The sequence below is a fragment of the Acomys minous genome (assembly GCF_964271855.1).
Source record: "Acomys minous genome assembly, chromosome: 3".
Classification (NCBI taxonomy): Eukaryota; Metazoa; Chordata; class Mammalia; order Rodentia; family Muridae; genus Acomys; species Acomys minous.
The window spans coordinates 53,585,201-53,592,081 of NC_140485.1; the positions used below are offsets into that span (position 1 = coordinate 53,585,201).

Below are 6,881 nucleotides of genomic sequence, written 5' to 3' on the forward strand. Positions count from 1 at the left end.
TAACCAGGTTAAGAGAGAAACTGAGAAACAAACACAGCTTTATAAAAAATGGCACTAACGTTTTGGCATACCCAAACCTACATTAAAAAAAACAAAAACAAAAACAAAACAAAACAAAACAAAAAACCCTGCAGATCAGGTTCTTAGTTCTGTTCATTAAGAGTGAAACTGAGTGAGTCCAGGACAAAGCTACACAGAGAAACCCTATTTCAAAAAACAAACAAACAAACAAAAAATAAACAGAGTGAAACTGCAATTTCTAAGGCCACTCACAGCTCCTATTAGACTGACCCCCTCCACCCGAGAGAGGCCTCCAGCCAGTTACAGAAAAACAAAAACTGATACAAACCCCAGAGAGGCAGTTCTTTTAGGAAGCCTGTGCTAAGGGGGGGGGGGGGGTTAGGGGGGGTTAGGGGGGGTAGGGGTGTGGGCAGGGAGTGGCTCTATAACACAAACAAGGTTCTCAAAGCCAGACTTTCCTAGCCAAGTCAGAAAGCTAAATCCCGTTGAGAAGGGGCTCTTGCTGGCCTGACTCCTGCAGCCCAGAGGAGCAAACACTTGTCAACCAAATAACTTCCCAGAATGGGGGAGAGGTCAGAACCCAGTGAGGGAGGCAGAAAAAAAAAAGGCCTCTCTCTGGAAGCAGGAGCCAAACAGAGACTGAGAAGCCTCAAGCATCTGAACTGGTAAGGTCTAGAAGGGAAACTGAGTCTAAGAAAGTAAAGTCCTTAGGGAGAGGTTTTGAGATTAAAGATTATTTTCTCTGTTGAAAATGGAGGAAGGCACAGTGGCACAGCGCTTCTGCGTTCCATTTGAGTTTGTATCTCTTAGTATACAAATCACTTTTTAAAAATGATAATTTCAGTTTTGTCTATCATCTTTGAGAGAGATCAGAATAAGACAGAGTTGGAGAAAGAACAGGCTGAGGAATTAGATGCTAAATTAAAGGCCATAGAACAGATAAATCTATTCCGGAACTTACAATAACACCAAAAGAGGTAATTCCAGATGAGAAGACTCTACAAAGGCTTGAAGAAATTGCATGGCAGCCCATTGAAAACACTTTGCCTGTAACTTAGCGTGATCAGAGTAGATATTATGTGTACTGTCAAGGGTCAGTTACTCAATAAAGGTCTATATGTGCTCCATTTTGCAGAGTTTGGAAAATTGAAATATATGCACTATGCCATAGGTTCATATTTAGAATTCCAACGGGTTTTTGCCTTAAATTCTGGAAAGCATGAGGTTATACATTTGTTAGAGATGGTGACTGTCTTGGAGATGCCTTTGCAAACTGGGGCTGATGATGCTTCAGCGTATATATGCATTGGAATATGGATATATAGACATTATGATATGAAACCTGTTACAGGTTTAACTTATAATCTTATAGTCAAACAATTATGAAAATATCTAACAGTATTTTTAAAGGTGATCATAAAATAGAAAAGGAATATAATATCTCCCCAAAATGGATTAAATAATGATTTATTGATTTTAAAATGTTTAAATGAAGCCAGGCATGGTGGTGCATGCCTTTAATCTCAGCACTCGGGAGGCAGAGGCAGGCGGATTACTATGAGTTCGAGGCCAGCCTGATCTACAAAGTGAGTCCAGGGCAACCAAGGCTACACAGAGAGACCAAAAAAGAAAAAAAATGTTTAAATGAGATAAGTAACATGCCTACTAAGATACACTGGATTTTGTTGGTGGTGGTGGTGGTGGTTTTTTGAGACAGGGTTTCTCTGTGTAGCCTTGGCTGTCCTGGACTCGCTTTGTAGACCAGGCTGGCCTCAAACCCACAGAGATCCACGTGCCTCTGCCTCCCAAGTGCTGGGATTAAAGGAGTGTGCCATCACACCTGGCACTACACTGGGTTTTTAGAAAGGACTGCTGAATTAGATCAGCATATAAAGGCTCTAATTCCAAAATGAAAGACAGAAAATGTGTTGCATTGGCGAGGACATGTTCTTTTTCTTAATAGGAAACAAAAGCTGTATACTCCATCCAAACAATTGGAAATCAGATTTGACAGGGCAAGACCTTCTAAAGATCTTGGTTTTAGACAAAAGGAAAGAGATCAAGAAGATCAAACAGGACAGGTAACATAATTTGCTGATCCCTCCACATGGGAACAGCTCTGAGACTGACTGAGACATGAAAATGTCACCAGCCAGGTCTTCAGCTATGCATGGCCAATAAATCTTTGACTACAAAATCCTTAGGACTGATCATGCCATTCTTTTAAATGACATAGATAAAAAATTATCTTACAGAGAACTTTGCTCAGTGCAAAATACAAAATGCCTTTTTAAATTAATATTTTGTAGAGCAAGAGGAGCAGACACCAAAAAAAGACAAGTAGCTCAGGCGATCCAACCTCACAGATAGCTTAAATAACTGTTTCCTTAAAAATCTGCATCTGGCCCAGCATGGTGGCACACGCCTTTAATCCTACCACTTGGGAGGCAGAGGCAGGCAGATTGCTCTGAGCTTGAGGCCAGCCTGGTCTACAAAGTAAGCCTAGGATAGCCAAGGCTACACAGAGAAACCATGTCTTAAAAAACCACCAAAACAATCTGTATCTGGGACAATTTTAAAATAGCCAGCTAGATCGTCCAGCATAACAGACTGTTCCAATCAGGACTTCAGTTAAGCTTTGCACTTTCTCAGCATTCAGAGATTGAACAGCAAAAGCTACAGCTTTCTTAAGACTGGACAATATCCCAATTTTCTTGGGCCCCCTAAAAGAAAAATTACATCCCAAATCAGCAGGAAACTATTTAAGAACACTATGCCCCATTTCCAAGAGGGGGTGGATGAGTTTTGGTCATTAATAGATGAATGTTTGGGCATAGATGTTCATTACTGTCTTAAAGGGATTTGTTATAGGAATGATAATAAGTGAAAGGGTAGATTATTGAGTCTACTTTAGGACCAAAGAGCATTGATAAGCAAAAAATATTATATTGGCATAGATCTTTATATTATATTTTATAATATATAAATATATAACATGATAAGGTATTGTTCCTGTATAACTCTTAAAACTGAAATGTTCAATTCTAGACCTTTTGAAAATTGCTATTACCAACTCTTAAGGATAAGTAAGAAATACATATTAGCAGTCAGACAATCAAACTCATGGTCATGTTAGATACTAGTTTAGCTAATTACAAAAATATATTTTCTAGATTGACAGATAAAAATAGCCAGAAAAAAACAATTGAAATAAGATAGATAGATAGTCTTCAAAAACCTCAGATATCTACAGAATATGGCATTTAAAGATTTTATTAACTTAAGGCTTTTTGGACAATGAGACAAGTCCTCTCCTTACAGCACCCCCATTCTGCTTCAAAGAGCATCAAAGGTTTCACACTTGCCAAGCTAGCCAATGGTTAAAAAAAATGTTCTTGTGTCAGTTACAGACAAAATACTGTCCAAAAGTGGACAAACTGGATGCAAGAGAATCAACTGCCCAGCTTTGCAAGGACAAGGTAGGCAAGTCCTTTAATAATTTCTGCTTCATAGAAAAGTCTATCAAATATTCTGAGCCAGCAGTCTGAAGATGATGCTCCAATGTTATAGAGAAATGATGGGAGACTTTCTGGGCAACCAAATACCTCTGTCATTTCTATACTTTTGGAAGCTGCTTTCCTGCACTCCCTACATATTTAGGTAATACTTATTCCTTCTTAAGTCTCTGATGGGTTTGAAGAATAGATAGTTATAGTCTCACAGGTAAACATACATTGCTTAGGATGATAGAAATTGATAGATGGTAGAATACTTTATCCAAGGGTGCCAAAAATACAAATGTAAATTTTACCTAATAATTTTCATAATTGTTATTATTACATATAGTTTGTTATTATAAGAGAAAGAGCCTTTTATTAGACTAAAAGGGGAGATGTAGGCATAAGGTTATTGTGTAATTAAAATGCTGATTTCTGTACCCCTCATTTCCGGTTGCAATCCTTGTTCTGAGATTCTCCTGTCTCAAGTTGTTTGTGAACACTGCTCCCTAATTGTCCCCTGAGATGGCAATAAAGCAGCTTACAGCCAATTGCTTAGCAGGGGAGAGAATAGGGCTGGCCTTCCTGCCAACCAGGGGAGGAGGAGTTAGAGAGCAAGTAGGGGATTCAGCCAAGGGAGAGGTCCAAGTGACATCATACAAGAGGAGCTGGAGCACGGACAGCTACAAAGTGCAAGTATCTCTAGGATGTGTGCTGGGAGGGAATCAGATTAGCTTAGAGGGTTAAGAATAGAGTAAAATCTTCTCATTTATTGTGAAGCTTATTATTAAACAAATATAAAAGAGTCTCAGTTACGTGATAGCCGGGTTAAGAGAGAAACTGAGAAACAAACACAGTTTTATAAAAATAACACAGTAAGATCTAAGGCATAGGAGCACAGGGACACAGGGATTCGGTGCTGTGGCATATATAGCCACCAGGGCTAGAAAAGATAAGGGAGGAGCTACCTTCCAGCCTCTGAGGGAGCGTGGCTGTCATGCCATCTTGGTAATGTTCACTGCTACACAGCATGTTCTATATAATACCACGGACACTAACACTCAGCCCCAAAACACTAAACCGCGTATATACAGTGTCTCCTCATGCAGCACTGTGCCAGGCCCTCTGATGAGAGGCAGGGAAGGCAGGCACCGGGAACCTCTATCCTTAGCTCCTGGAGGCTGAGCAGAGCCAAGGCCTTAGAGACCCAGGTTCAAGCATCAGCCTGAGTGGTCCTGCACTCTGCCCTTTCCTTGTTTTCAAGATGGGAGATGATAAGGCAGGAGGTAGATTAAAAAACATTCTGCATCTCGGGATGACTGGAAGAATAATATGGTGTGCAAAAGACACAGATTGGATATTGCCTACCTTTCCATCTCTCTTTGTCCCTCTCATCTCTACAACAGGGGAATGCCCAGGCTTGTCTGCCTTGGAGAACCATTCTTCATTATTTCTTTTATCAAACACTACTTAATGGCATGGAAAACATCCATACTGTATTGTGAAGAGGGAGAAGGCATGGTGACAACATAGCGTATGATTAGAGGAGACTGTGATACGCAGGCATGAAAGTACAGCCTGTCACTGCGGAGGAATCCTACTGAAGAGCTCAGCCTGTCACTGCGGAGGAATCCTACTGAAGAGCTCAGCCTGTCACTGCGGAGGAATCCTACTGAAGAGCTCAGCCTGTCACTGTGGAGGAATCCTACTGAAGAGCTCAGCCTGTCACTGCGGAGGAATCCTACTGAAGTGCTCAGAACCCAGAGCCCAAAGCCTTCCTTGCTTCCGTCTTTGCCTGCCCGCAGTGGAAAGCCTACCTGGCAGGAACCCTCGGAAGCCCCCCACCTGCTGTCATGCCCTCATCATCCCCCACAGTGCCCCAGTCTGTCCAATTCTTCTTTTTATTTCCTCTCGTAAACCTGTATCAGCTTCTCCATAAAAATCAAGCCCATTTCTTGTGAGGTTTATTCCTAGTGCCGCTCAGCTTGTCTTGCTGCCTGGAAAGGAGTCGTTTTACTACAGTTCTCAATAGGTTACTGCTGGTGAATGTGAGCACAATCCATGCTTATATATTGACCCTGTTCTGGGCAATGGTGGAGAACTCTGCCTTCTAGAAGACTGTAGATTCTACATAGAGATGCAAATGAGGACAACTTTGTTTCTTCCCGGTTTTTACACACTTACTTTTTTCCCTATCTCCCCTTACCACATTGGTTGGAATTTTAGGTTTGATGCTGAGCCAATTGGTGGCAGCAGGTGGGGGCTTTGTCTTGTCCCTGCACTCTGTCTGAAGCTTCATCATTGAACACAGAACTTAAAAATTTTGTGAAACTTTATCAGATTATTTTTTTAATGCATATATTTCCCCACTTTGCTGAGTCTCTGGTTGTACCAGTCGTGCAGAATGCTATGCATATAATCTGGGCAACTTGCATGTAATCAGAGGAAACAGACATTTCTTCCTCTTTCCCTTGTTAGTAAGCTGAATTAATTGAGTCCTTTTCTGACATTGAACTATCCCTGCATTCCTGGGCTGTACATTACTCAACCATGATGTATTTTATAAGAATGTCTTGCTAAATTCCATGAATGAATGCTATATTTAGGATTTTTCTGCTCAAGTTCATGAGTGAGATGGTTGTGTAATTTTAATTCGTTGGTTATTTGGGCTGTATTCAAGACCTGGTGTGGGTGAGACAGTGCTCCAGATGTGAGGTGAGAATTCCTAAAGGTTCAGGTATTGGTCATGGCTGCCAGCCAGTTGTGCCCTTGGTTCTGTTTCTGAAGAGTCAACCAACCACAGCTTGAAAATCTCCAAAAACAAACAATGTCTGTAGTGAAACAAGATTTTTTTTCTGTCAGGAGTCCCTAAACAATACAGCTCAGCAACTCTAACTATTCACATATGTTCATCATAGATGAGATATTATAAGTAATCTAGACATGATTAAAGATATGCAGAGTGTGTTTGCAGATTATATGTTAATATGCCTTGTGTGTTCACGTGTGTATACTTGTAAGCAAATGCATGTAGAGTCCAGAGGAAGAGGTCAGCTGCCTCACTTTGTGACCTCTGTCTTATTTCCTTAAGAGAGGTTCTCTCGGTGAATCTGGAGCTAGAATGGTAGCCAACAAGCTACAGTGATCCTCCTGTCTCACCTCCCACAGTGCTAGGTTATGGGCATGCATGTGGACACACATTTTTTTTTTAAATTTGAGTTCATGTTCTCATGCTATGTAATAAACACTCTTACCTACTGAGCCAGCCTCCAAATATTCCATTTAATGGAAGGGTGGGTGTTGATCACAGAAGGCTTGAATGGGTCCCCATGGGACCTTAAAGATCCTATCACCTCAACTCTG

At 41.0% G+C, this 6,881-nt stretch overlaps 1 long non-coding RNA gene across 1 annotated transcript; it reads left to right on the forward strand.

Annotated features, from left to right (window-relative positions):
- Positions 1–493: 493 nt before the first annotated feature.
- On the forward strand, positions 494–6,128 carry LOC311594059. Its single transcript, XR_014777937.1, has 3 exons — positions 494–686; positions 3,426–3,500; positions 4,925–6,128. It is a non-coding gene; the product is annotated as an uncharacterized lncRNA (long non-coding RNA).
- The last annotated feature ends 753 nt before the right edge of the window (positions 6,129–6,881 follow it).